The 13,938-nt window shown below is 38.7% G+C and overlaps 1 long non-coding RNA gene across 1 annotated transcript; it reads right to left on the reverse strand.

Annotated features, from left to right (window-relative positions):
• Nucleotides 1–96: 96 nt before the first annotated feature.
• Nucleotides 97–12,600, reverse strand: LOC124517656 (uncharacterized). The gene is made up of 3 exons (XR_006963522.1): nt 11,646–12,600; nt 6,938–6,998; nt 97–136 (listed from the first exon to the last, which is right to left on the reverse strand). It is a non-coding gene; the product is annotated as an uncharacterized LOC124517656 (long non-coding RNA).
• Between the last annotated feature and the right edge of the window lie 1,338 nt (nt 12,601–13,938).

Genomic DNA, 13,938 nt, shown 5'->3' on the forward strand with positions numbered 1-13,938 from the left:
CTCAGGTCATGATCGATATCACGGTTGTGGGATTGAGTCCCATGTTGGCTCTGCACTGAGCGTGGAGTCTAAGATTCTCTCTCTTTCTCTCTCTCTCTCCTTTTGCCCCTCTTCCGCGCTCATGCTTTCTTCCTCTCTGAAAAAAAGAAAATAAAAATAATAAAAAAGAGAAAAGCAAACTATTCTATACTTAAGTTTGGTGTTATAAAAGCAGATCTGGCACTTCAATACCAACTACCCTGGCTTTAAACAGTGCCTGTCCTAATAAGGTTGTGACTTCTGTGTCAGGGACAAGCCACAGCTTCACATGCATACCTGTTAAAGAAATAGGCCCTCAATGCAATAGGTATTTCAAAATGTCCTAACAGACGCTCAGATATTGTTTTTACTACCAATGTGATGATATGCCTGAGGATGCAGTTAAGTCAAGAAAGACCATGGAAAGAAAACATAAGATGGTGATGACTGTGACGCCATATACGGAGCACACCTCCCCTTGATGAAATACAAAAGTAGAAGCTGTTTTAAGCCCAGTGTGCTGAAATGGAGAACTCTACATCTTCTATGAAATGAAGTTTCAAGGTACCACATGCTTCTTATTTCAGATTTTAAAGACAGACCTTTTTGGTTAAATTAGTGGCAGTTTTTCATCAGAGGTCAAGCATAAAAAGTGAAATAGTTTCTTTAAAAGCTGAGAAGTGGCTTGCAGCCCTAAAGTATAGATCCTAAGTTTGATCAGTGACTATGACTTAGCAGAAGAATGTCTAAAACAACAATAAATAATATAAATATTATTTTAATGTGAAGTAACCAGTCCCTTTTATAGTCACAAACTTCATAGCCTAAATATCTCAGTCAAGAATCTTTTGATCATAGGGGCACCTGGGTGGCGCAGTCGGTTAAGCGTCCGACTTCAGCCAGGTCACGATGTCGCGGTCCGTGAGTTTGAGCCCCGCGTCAGGCTCTGGGCTGATGGCCCGAGCCTGGAGCCTGTTTCCGATTCTGTGTCTCCCTCTCTCTCTCTGCCCCTCCCCCGTTCATGCTCTGTCTCTCTCTGTCCCAAAAATAAATAAACGTTGAAAAAAAAATTAAAAAAAAAAGAATCTTTTGATCATAGTGGCTCTTTTTTTATTTTGAATTTACCTCAATTGCCTTTAGATCTTCTCTGACCTCCCATCGCCTCATCCCCTTTCTAAATTTTATTTGTTTAGTCTTTACTTGTTTCTCCATACTTTCAAGTTTCTCCCTATTCCTCCTAACTTGTAAAACCCCAAACTGAAGAAATTACATTTGGATTCCTGATAATATAGTCCAGCGTTATTTTAATGGTTTTACTACATACTCTATGCACCTAATGTTCTGTGAGAAATGTGTTTACTTTCCTTCTAAAACATGCTTTCATTCTTCCATTACTAGTGCTAGAGTCACCTCTTCTCAGTGATAACATAACTCAGATCATTTTTCTAGTGTGTGGATGAGGCTGTCACGTGGAATGGAATCAAAGCCTCAAAGAGCAAATTTTATTGACTTGCCCTCCCATACAAGACCCAGAGGGAAGTTAAACTGCTTTCTTGTGGCTTGCATTCAGATGCACTGTGGCATAATACACTTTTTTGCCAACATATTTTCCTCTTTCCCATTTGAATGCATCTAAACATCTTACTGGGAAAGATAAACAAGCTTTTAAAAATATAAACAGACCTAAAAATTTTTAAGCAGTCTGTAAAACTCACAGAATTCTCATAAGACCAAAATAATCTAGCTAAATCTTATTCAGGATGTGGAGGGGGCAGTCTAGGCAAGAGCTCCGTGCGTGGGCATTCACAAACAAGTGTTTTTACTTCTACTCAGCAGAAGAAAAACTGTTCCTTCCCCAAACAGCTCCAGACAAATTTGTGAAGGGGATAATTTATATTTGACATCAAGAATCCCCCTTTCCCTTAGTCTTCATCCCCCACCCCCTTTTAGTTTGGTTAATTCCAACCATCTCTTCCCTTCTGTTCTCAGGAATATGTCAGATATATTCCCCCCAAAATACAAATGGCTAACATGACTTCCTATGTTCCTTCCCAGAGGTATCTACAGGGATCAAAGCCTAAACCTAAACTAATGGTAATCATATCACACATCACAGGAACTGGACAGGTGATGTCAATGAGCAAAGCATGTTGCATTTCAGGAATTGTAAATTGGGAATAAATCATCTCTCTGCCTTCCAAAATTTCTAGGTTAAGTTATATAACATATATAACTTATGCAACCCTTCAAACACTTCATGAAGGGAGTCACCCATCTGTATATAAGATCATTCCTACCTGTATGGTCTGATGTGGATAGTGTGAATATGGATGTGTTAAAGAATTCTGTGATTGTAGTTTATTGGACAGGTGACATGAGACATCAAAATATATATTTCAGCAAAGAGGCAAGGTTGCTACATACACTGGAATCAATAAAGTAACATTAAAATCATTTTTATTTTACCTGGGTTCTAGTTTTTTAAATTTTTAAAAATGTTTTTAACTTATTTTTGAGAGAGAGAGAGAGAGAGAGGCAGAGTGTGGTAAGGGGCGGAAAGAGAAGGAGACACAGAATCCGAAGCAGGCTCCAGGTTCTGAGCTGTCAGCACAGAGTCTGATGCAGGCTCGAACTCACAGACCGCAAGATCGTGCTCTGAGCCAAAGTCAGATGCCTGACTGAGTGAGCCACCCAGGCACCCTGGGTTTTAGTTTAAAAAACAAAAACAAAAACAAAAACAAAAACTGTTAGCCTTTAGCTTTTTTTTCAGTTTTGATATGTATATTATGCAAAATTTATAGTAAAACTTTATCTGCTTAATAATTTTATGGAAAGAGAGAAATAAAAAGATGGAATAAAGGCGAACTGATACAAGAATGAATTATAGCATAAAAAAGAATGAATTATAGCATATTCCATATCTCATTATTTTAAGTCAGTGCATAGCATAATTAAGCCCTTGTAAATAAATGGAAAAATTGATTAAGTCCTAATAAGTAAAATGAGGAAAATACAATTCAAAATAACTTTATTGAAATAGGCTAGAATAGCCCCTTATCCCATTTTTTCCTGAATTTCAGTCTGGATCCTGCCAAAACTTTGGCAACTTTACCATGGATCTCCCCCTTTATTTTTTAAAAAAATTTTTTTTTTCAACGTTTATTTATTTTTTGGGACAGAGAGAGACAGAGCATGAACGGGGGAGGGGCAGAGAGAGAGGGAGACACAGAATCGGAAACAGGCTCCAGGCTCTGAGCCATCAGCCCAGAGCCTGACGCGGGGCTCGAATTCACGGACTGCGAGATCGTGACCTGGCTGAAGTCGGACGCTTAACCGACAGCGCCACCCAGGCGCCCCGGATCTCCCCCTTTAAAAATGTAAAGGAGAGGGGTGCCTGGGTGGCTCAGTCAGTTGAGTGTTTGACTCTTGATTTCGGTTCAGATCATGATCCCAGAGTCGTGGTATCAAACCCCTTGTCGGACTCCTCACTGAGCATGGAGCTTGCTTAAGATTTTCTCTCTCTTTCCCTCTTCCCCTCTCCTCCCTCATGCACTCTCTCTCTCTAAAAACAATAAAAGTAAAAAAAGTATTTTTTTTTAAAGTGTAAGTCTAAGACTGGAAATGCCTAGGACAGAATAAGACAAAGCAGTTTGATGCCAGCCATGCTTATCCTGTTAGATGGTAAACAATGGTAATAAATATGAACTGGATAAGCCTGAAAACTGAGGACACTAGCACAGAGGTGTTGGGAGTACGATTTCTGACACATGTGGGTCCAATAAGTAGCACTGCTAAGTCATAATGCTTTGGGGTCAGTTTCCATGAAATGGATCTTCCAAATTTCTTTCATCAAGCTTCCTTTCAATTCTCTCTAGCTTTATTAGGTAACATCATTTCTAAAGTTCTGATAATCCCTTTAATAAGGTGAATTTGTTTATCCTTAGATGCGAGGAAGGGTATAGGGGAGAAGAGAGACAGTGGCATATCAGAAGTTATTCTAAGTTAAAAAAAAATACGACTGTCAAAGGTATCATGACCATGATATCAAGATAGGTGACTGGTATTCTGTACAAATTTTAGACAGTGTTAGCTGGCATATGTGACCATCTGTTCACTACTTTAGGACAAGATTTGTTTGTTTTTGTGGCAGAACTAATTCTATCTGTTTCAAAGGACTTTTGAAACAGTGCTTACTGTACACCAGTATAACTCGCAAGCAGATAAGTTTACCTTAAACCCACTTCAAAACATATTCTGACTGTGACAGCTCATATGATCTCCTCCACTCTTGCCTCCAATACATGTGTGGTTTTATTATCCTAATTAACTGAGGACTGATTATACCTGGGGGATATTGCACAATACAAGAAGAGATGAGGAGAATATATAATCAGACAGTGGAAATCTTAAAAAAAAAAAAAAAAACTTCATAGAAAGGGGATGACTTTAGTATCAAGAGATGGAAAGGACATTCCAGGGAAAGAATAGAATAAAGAAAACAGGCAGGAAAATGTAGAACAATGAATAGGTCAGTGAAAGTACAGGTTAGGGTCGGGGATGAGATTGTAAAAAGGTTTTTGAGCCTCAGGCTATAGGATTCAGATTTATTCTAAATGTGCTAAGGCGTAAGTCAACAAACTTTTTCTATTAAGATCCAGATAGCAAATACTTTGGGCTTTGCAGAGTAAGAGGCAAAATCAAGGGTATTATGTAAGTACTTACATGACAAGAGAGAAAACAAATTTTCACGATGAAATTCAAATATAATAATAATAATAATAGAGCACTTTTTTGAATACAGGCCTACAGTATGAAATTCTTTTGGGGATCACATTTTGCTTACTTAGGGTTCAAAGTTAGTGTACCCTACAACAAATGCATTACAAATGTTCACATGTAAAAACTATTCTTAGTTCACAAGCTGTACAAAAACAGGCAGCTGTATTGGATTCACAGGATGTAGTTTGTTGACCTCAGCATTAGGGAATCATTCCATGTTTTTGAGACAGGGAGACAATCTGATCATAATGTTGGTTGCATTAGATGAGACAAACTAAAGGCAGTGTAGTATAGGCAAGAGATAATGAGAATATAACTTATATATAATGCCATGGTTTTGAGTGGTCATGCTCAGGAAAGCAACTAAAGTAGAGCAAGAAAGAATCTTGGGTCAAGTCAAAGTCAGATAAGCAGCATTAACAACTTAGATGGATAAACCTTTATCCTAAGGAGAGGTTCACTTCCTTTTCTATACCTTGACATGTGTGGGACCTCTTACTTGTACTGGGAAAAGAGTCCAGATCTCTTTAGGCAAGTCTTGCCCCTGATTGAAGCAGAGTAAAAAAAAAAGCTAAGAGAACCTCCAGAATAAAACATTTGAAAGACGAACTTACTGGGCAAGAAGAAGGGAAGCACTTTGAACTCTATTTTCAGGCACTGCAGAGACCCTTTGAAATCAGGAGAATAATCATTTCTCTATGAAGTGGTTTTGTAGCTACCGTGAGACATCATATCTTTGCAATCCATGGTGTCAGTTATATAATCTTGTCAACTGGGTCAAACTCTCAGTTATCCAGTAGATATACTAATAATAAGTTTTAATGCCATGTTACAGAGATACTGTATCAAGTGAAGATGCATTCTAAAGAGTAGAAATTATGTGCTGTTGAAGATTTATCTTGAACCCGAACCTTATTCACCTAGCATCCAAGCGAATATGTGCACATGCTTTAAGGAACAGTGTTAGGGCTGTGGAAGTCTATTTACATAGAATGACCAAGGATCCTGCTTGGATAGTCAGTGTTAGAAGAGAGGGACAGTTCTGAATAAAGCACTGTCTATTAATTAAATTCTTCTCTAGCCCAGTTCCCACAGACTTCTACTTCAGTCTTAAGGTAGTGGGACACAATAAAGGATGGCATCAAAACTGAACTGAGAGATTAAGAACCCTTGGAATTAGTGATTTCATCATTAGAAGGATAATTGCTCTTGACAAAGATCTTAGCACACTTGAATCAGGTATTTACTACCTTCGGGTAGATGTTGGCAGCATAGCATTTGCATGCCCCTGAAAACAGGGGCTTCCTTAATTTTTGTGCATAGGTGCCTTAGTTCCAGCCCTGGTTAGCAAGCATAGACAGCAATTTTGGTGACAACTAGATGCAAATAGCAGGGGGAAAATGGGGAGTTCCATTGGAAGCCATCACATGTAGTCTTTGAAAAACTCATAGAAAGACAGTCACCCAATAAGCACTTGTAGAATGAATCTTGGGGTGACTTTGAAAGAATGTGTATTATTGCCTCACATCCTCTGTGGCACATGATGAGCTATAAATATAAAAATGATTCAGGGGCACCTGGGTGTCTCAGTTAGTTAAGCGTCCAACTTCGGCTCAGGTCATGATCTCACAGTCCATAAAATCTAGCCCCATGTCAAGCTCTGCACTGACTGCTCAGAGCCTGGAGCTGCTTCAGATTCTGTGTCTCCCTCTCTCTCTGCCCCTCCCTTGCTTGTGCTCTGTCTGTCTGTCTATCTCTTTCTGGAAAATAAACATTAAAATTTTTTTTAAATGATTCAAACAATCACATAAACATTTTATCACATATGAAGACTTAGATATTGTATGGGTATGTGAATCCCCCTTCCACAAATCAAATTGAATTTGGTATATTACATTCCTCCTGGAAAGCTACAGAGAAGTTGCAGCCACACAGTTACGTTATTTCCCACTCAGTGTTTGCTTTATAATGAAGGAAAAATAAGCTATTTCTTAAGGAACAGGTGTAGTGCTAGTTAGTCAAGAGAATAGCAAACAGCAGTGGGTTGCTGCCCTGGAAACAGCCTGGTGTCCTAGCAACAAGCACGTTCGTTTGCTTGGACTGCCCTGTAGAGTTCTGTCAACATAGGTAAAGGGCTTACCTACAGCACTTAAGCGACAGCCTTTCTGTTTCAGAGTAAAGTGAGGCCCATATATGTAAACCTGGAAATGAAGGAGAAACCAGATTATTCTGCTAAGCAACCAGTGGCTTGGAAGGTAAAAGGATAGCAATGTAGGGGTTAAATTTATTCAGATTTACTTTTCATCTAGAGGGGGCTGGAAGTAAGTTTCTTTAATTGTTGGCTCTCCTAAAGGAAGAATCAAAACTTTGGTGGCAGTGGCTAAGACTATGACCTATGACTCTGTTCTCCCTGCCTTCTTTGGGTTAAAAAGTGCAGTATTTTCCCAAAACTTCATTTGACCTCTGCCTCCATGAGTAGCCACAAAGAGTAGGCAAAAAAGGACAGGACCTATCCTGGTGGTGATTAAGTTGAAGCTCCCATTTTTCCACATATTTTAATTATAATCCTTAAATTCTGTGAGAATACTTGAGGTTTTGATTTGGAAAATATTCAAAATATCTCATGAGACCCATAGGAAATCTCAATGATTGGAACTAGCTATAGTATAGCATATAGGGCAAATTTTCTGAGGCCAGGGCAAAAACTTGATAGGATTTGTATTTGGCCCCTTACACTCTTTTATTCTTTCTTTCTTCTTGAGTGAGAGAGAGCAAGCACAAGGAGGAGAGGGGCAGGAAGAATCCCAAGCAAGCTCCACACTCAGCATGGAGCCCAATGCGGGGCTTGATCCCACCACCACGAGATCATGACCTGAGCCCAAATCAAGAGTCTGATGACCAACTGTCTGAGCCACCCAGGCATCCCATCCCTTACCCTCTTTTAAAAGATCCCTTCCACTTTGTCTTTTTCCATTTTTTCACCTTTCCACATTTATTTAATTGAGCCAGAAATTATTCTAATCATGGTGAATCATCATTGCCTTCTCTACAACTCTAGAGATGTACAAAAATAGTAGGTACCGGGGCACCTGGGTGGCGCAGTCGGTTAAGCGTCCGACTTCAGCCAGGTCACGATCTCGCGGTCCGTGAGTTCGAGCCCCGCGTCAGGCTCTGGGCTGACGGCTCAGAGCCTGGAGCCTGTTTCTGATTCTGTGTCTCCCTCTCTCTCTGCCCCTCCCCCGTTCATGCTCTGTCTCTCTCTGTCCCAAAAAAACAAAACAAACAAACAAAAAAAAAACCAAGTAGGTACCATACAAGCAAGGGATGAATTTCAATTCAGGAATGGTATGTTCAATATTAGATCAAACATGTTTTTAGAGAGCTAGATGAATTGGAAATTTCGGTGTTGCCAGTTGAGAACCTATTACTTTTCAATACATTCTCAGTAAAATTGAACCTCAAAGAGATCTCTCCTAAAAGAACATCTACCTTCAAAATTTGGAATAAAGTATATTGAGAAACAGTATTTTTTTCTCCTCATTTGTTTGTGTGTGTGTGTGTGTGTGTGTGTGTGTATGCATATAATTTTATTATTGCGTAGCAAGAAATAAAATACTTAAATAAAACACCTATCCCTTTTGAATGCCTTGACCTTGACCCTTTTATTGGTTGGTATAGCCTGGTAAGTCACACACACAAACACACACACACACACACACACACACACACACACACACACACACAAAGTGTTTTTCAGTTTTGCATAACTAAATCACCAGAAGTGAAAGAAAGAAAGAAAGAAAGAAAGAAAGAAAGAAAGAAAGAAAGAAATCCCACTTTAATAATGAATCTCAGCTCTTAGTTTAGTTTCTAAAAAAATTCAGTTTTCATTTAGACTTAATATGATGATATTAGGTTCCAGGAATCGGTAAAAACTAACATAGGAGAGTAATGAAACAAATCATAAAATTAGTTTAAAAATTCAAGTGGATGCCTGAAAAATGTCTTTGGTAACTGTGGAGATAATTGTTCATAACAAAGAACATGTTGAGTAACTATATTGTTATCATTATGACAACAGGCTTTTAGAATGAAGTCTTAGACAGAAGGAAATGATTTCCTGCTTCCAAGTTGGTGACCAATCTAGATATTAAAGCTACAAATGACTTATATTGTATTTCAGCAGATTACACTTAATTAATTAGTAAAAGGAAAACACAAACAGATGAAAGACTTTTTCTGGAGTATGATTGACAAGGAAAAAACAAATGATACTGAGTGATGGTATGAAGGAACTTTCAGCAAAGCATACAGAGAGAAAGGAGGAAGTAATCACAGATAAAGCCAACCAATATAAAGGTAGAGTCTTGAAGAAGACAAGAACGTTGTTGTTAAAAGTGAATACAGGTATGTTGTACACCTGAAACTAACATATATTGTATGTAAACTATGCTTCAATTTTAAAAAAGTGAAAATAGAGAAAGTTATATATATGTACATTGCTGACAGCTTAGATAAGTGCCCAAATATATTTTATTTTAAGCAATGCCTTTAATTAAATGTAAACAGCAAATTCAGTCATTATGTCAACTTCTATTTTAGTAACATGTTTAAAGCAGATTACAAATCTCCTAGTAACCATGTAGTCACAGTTCTTCTTGAAAAAAAATTGTTTCTCGGCAGCAGTTGGTTCTGAAAGGCAATGTATTTGGTAGAAACAAACTTTTACACCGAGATATATTATTTTGTAGGCAAGTATGTGAATTTTGACTTGCAGTATGCTCATTGAAATGTATTTGGTTTTCTGAAGGATAGTTCCTCACAGAGTTAAACACAGGTTTAACAAAAGTTTTAAAGTCCTGTTAAGGATTTCCTAAGAGTTCTCATCTCACTTCCATTTTACTTCTGCTTCTCTGTGGTCACTACTGCTGCGCAAGAAGCAATTTTGCAAGCATTTATATGGCTGTGAGCCATGTATGAGTCAATTAGATTGCCTATTTTTTAAATCTCTCTAACAGTTTATAGAACACACTAACCCCTTCTCTCACACTGCATCAGGCCTGGATTCTGCCCTTTTGAGGAAGAATACATTAGACAAAAAAAAAAAAAAGAGCATCTCAACGAGATCAGAGCAGAAAGTATCAAACTCTTCTCCCTCTCCCCCTTTTAAAAATGATATACAAATGCCTCTTGAGATCTATTTGAAACACATGTGCGATGCTCAGAAAATAGTAATCCATCAGTAACGGGGTCTAACAGATTCCCCTATCCCTAGATACCCCCACCCCAACCCCTTATTCTTCTAGATTTGTTTGTTCTAAATTCACTAAGCCATATTGCTTCTCAAAATTGCAATTAACTTCCCATGAGAAACCCACCGTCTATGAATTCGGGTCTCTGTAGGTAGAAGAGAATGTCAGCAATGTGAAACATAGTCTGTTTAATATCATCCTAGGCCAGTACTTAACTGAGCTAAATATAATGGACTAATAAAAAGAGTAGCATGGATAATACATAAGAAAACAGGAGATAGAAAAAAAATGTTTTTAATTGTCTCTGGGGGCAACAGACTTGCTTTCCTTCCTCTTTACTTCCTTCCTTCTGCCCTTCATTTCTATGTGCTGATGAAACTTATATTAGCATTAGTTTGTATTCCTTAAGCACAGGGCAGATGCCTAGGCCACTGGTGATGAGAAGTAGGCTAATAGTGTGCTGAAGAAAAACTCAACCTGCAATTTCTACTTCATGTGTTTGCATCACAGGAACTACTTGGTTTGCCTTGATAAGATAATTAGATGCTATTTTTTTCTACATATACATTCCATATTAGATAATACAGCAATTGATGTTGGCCATTAGCTACCAAGGGATTGTACCTCTTTTTGCTCATCAGTACAGCCCAAGAATCTAGCAGAGCATGGCACAGAATAGGCACTCAATAAATATTGAGGGATAAAGTGGTTTTAGTTTACTTTTTCTAAACATTTACAAATGCTAAAACTATTTGCACTTATCCAAGCATACCAGGTTCTCCACATCTCTCTGGATTTTGACCCATTGATAACCCAGTGTAGAATTTCTTTTAATTAGCCTTTTACCTATAGATTCCTACTTAGCCCTCAAGTTTCAGATGGAGGAATAATGCTCCTGTGATGCTTAGGTGGACTCCTCTGTTTCGTGATGTTTCTTCCTACACATAGCACACAGCATCTTGTATATACTGTTCTCTTCTGGCACTGGGATTGCTTATTGGCTTAAGAGAATACCCTTTCTTTAGGCTACGAATTCTTTAATGGAACATATCTTTTCATCATTGTAGCCTCAACCCTAGCATGGGTCTGATTTGTTGGGATTCAGGCAATGTCAATTCAATGGAAGCCATTTCCTTTCATATCCCAAAAGGAAAAGTGAGATATCTACTCAAGCAGTTGGGATATAATCTGATGCAGCTCAGAGTAGAAACATGATACAGTAAGGCCCATGGGAGCACAAAGGAGAGCATGGTTATTTATTCCTAAATATCAGGATTAGATCCTATAGAGAAGGTGACATTGGACCTGTCCTTGGGATAATGAGGAGCTCACCAAGTGGATAAGGTAGAAGACAGAACACTGTGAGCAAAGACATCAAAATTTAAAAGTACACAGTGCAGCACTGTAATTCTGCTTCCAGCTAAGATGGAATAACAGGAACCAGATTTATCCTCTCACCTGAAGCAACTGGAAATTTCATATTTCATAAAATATATGAAATGATGGTTTCAAGATATTATACACAGGTAACAAAGGATAATGACAGATGCAAAGTGGAAAACAAGTAACATGAGCCTCATGATTGGCTCAACTTACCTAGAGAGAATTTCCAGGCCATGATTCAAGGAGAAGGAAACTTGGGCAGGGCCTGCTTGTTTCCCTGGGTTGAGGGGAGCCAGGAGTCTCAGGAGACCAGGTGCCTATTGTTTACAACAAAATATACTGGAGCTACAAAGAGAAAGAACTCCGGAGACTGAAAAGATTTTCCCCTGGAGTCTTCAGCTGAGTACTGATTAACATTTACATGTGAAGACACTATCTGAGGCTGGGGAAAGAACAACCAAAAGGTTTAAAGGGAATAATCCCTGGAGTTAATCCATTGATGGAAATACTTCCTTGTCCTGATTCCAGAGTAGAAATCGTCATAACTAACAGAATATTGGCCAGAAAGGTTTTGCCTCAGTAGTGGGACAAAATTAGCCATGGATTCAAAGCCGCTCTAGTTGGACCTACCAAAGCTCAAAAGCAAGATCTGTGTACCAGTTTTCTATTGCTGTGTAATAAACTGCCACACATTTAGCAGTTTAAAGCAAAACCAAATTTATCTCACAGTTCCGATGGATTAGGAGTCCTGGTATAGGTTAGCTGGTTCTTCTGCTCAGGACCTCACTGGGCAGAAATGAGGTGAGGGTGTTGGCTGTGGCTATGGTTCTCACTTGAGGCTTGGAGTCCTCTTCCGAGATCATTCAAGCTGTTGGCAGAATTCACTTTCTTGTAGTTGTAAGACAGAGATCACTGTTTTCTTGCTAGGTGTTGGTGTGGGACCACTTTAAGCTCCCCAAGGGCCCTCATAGGTAACAGACCAGTGGGAATGTTGTCTCTAATGTTTATCATCTGTATCTTCTTTCAAAGTCTCTTCTGATTTGGTCAGGCCTACCCTGGATGATATCTCAATGCCTGGTGTAGTTCTAAATGTATGTAGAGGAGGGGCGCCTGGGTAGGTCAGCTGGTTGTGTCCGACTTCAGCTTGGGTCATGATCTCATGGTTCATGGGTTTGAGCCCCACGTCGAGCTCTGTGCTAACAGGTCATAGCCTGGATCCTGCTTCGGACTCTGTCTTCCTGTCTCTCTGCCCTTCCCTGCTTGTGCTCTCTCTCTCTCCCTCTCTCAAAAATAAGTAAACATTAAAAAAAAATTTTTTTAATGTATGTAAAGGAAATATTTAAGACAATTGCATTAAAACTGGGAGGGTAAAAGGATATAAAAATAAGCATGGTTTCTGTACTTTTTTTGAACTGGTAAATTGTCAACACCAGTAAACTGTGAAAAGTTGTACACATATAAAATGTAATACCTAGAATAATCACTAAAAAAGCCTATACAAAGAGATATATGCAAAAAAAATACCACACATACATAAAAATGGAATTATAAAAATTGTTCAAGTAACCCATTAGAAAGCAGAAAAAAAAGAACACAGAGAAGCAAAACAAAAAGACAATAAACACAAAACAAAAAATGAAATGGCACATTTAGGTCCTAAAATAACAATAATCACATTGAATGTAAATGATCTAAAACACAAGTCAAGGATGCCTGGATGGCTCAGTCTGCTAAGCATCTGACTCCTGATTTCAGCTCAGGTCACAATCCCATGGTTGTGGGATCGAGAACCAGTCAGGCTCTGTACTGGGTGTACAGCCTGCTTAAGATCCACTTTCTCTCTCTCTCCTTCTCTCTCTCTCTCTCCCTTTGCTCCTCTGCCTCTCACTCCTGTTCTTTCTCTCTCTAAAAAACAATAAAACACCAACTATAGAGCTAAAATATTCAAGATAGTTTGGTACTGGTAGAAAAATAGACAAATGGATCAATGGAACAGAATAGAAAGCCCAAAAACATAGTCAACTGATCTTTGACAAGGGAGCAAAGGCAGTAAAATAGGAGCCATGATAGTCTTGTCAACAAATGGCCCTTGAACAACTGGAAATCCACACACACACAAATGAATCTGGACACAGACTTTACACCTTTCATAAAAATTAACACAAAAAGGTTCTTGTGTAGGGGCGTCTGAGTGGCTCAGTCAGTTAAGTGCCTGGCTCTTGACCTCGCCTCAGGGCATGATCTCATCGCTCATGAATTCAAGCCCCACATCAGGCTCTGTGCTGGTGGTGCAGAGTCTGCTTGGGATTCTCTCTCACCCCCCTCTCTTTGCCCCTCCCCTATGTGTGCTCTCTTTCTCTCTCAAAATAAATGAATAAACTTTAAAAAAAAGGATCTCATGTAAATATAAAATGTAAAATAAGTATAAAATTCCTAGAAGGGAACAAAGGAGAAAATCAATGATCTTGGTATGGTAATGACTTTTTAGATAAGACACCAGAGGCAT

Source organism: Lynx rufus, unplaced genomic scaffold (assembly GCF_022079265.1).
Source record: "Lynx rufus isolate CCGP_SWC_20201006 ecotype Redwood Valley unplaced genomic scaffold, mLynRuf1.p SCAF_22, whole genome shotgun sequence".
Classification (NCBI taxonomy): domain Eukaryota; kingdom Metazoa; phylum Chordata; class Mammalia; order Carnivora; family Felidae; genus Lynx; species Lynx rufus.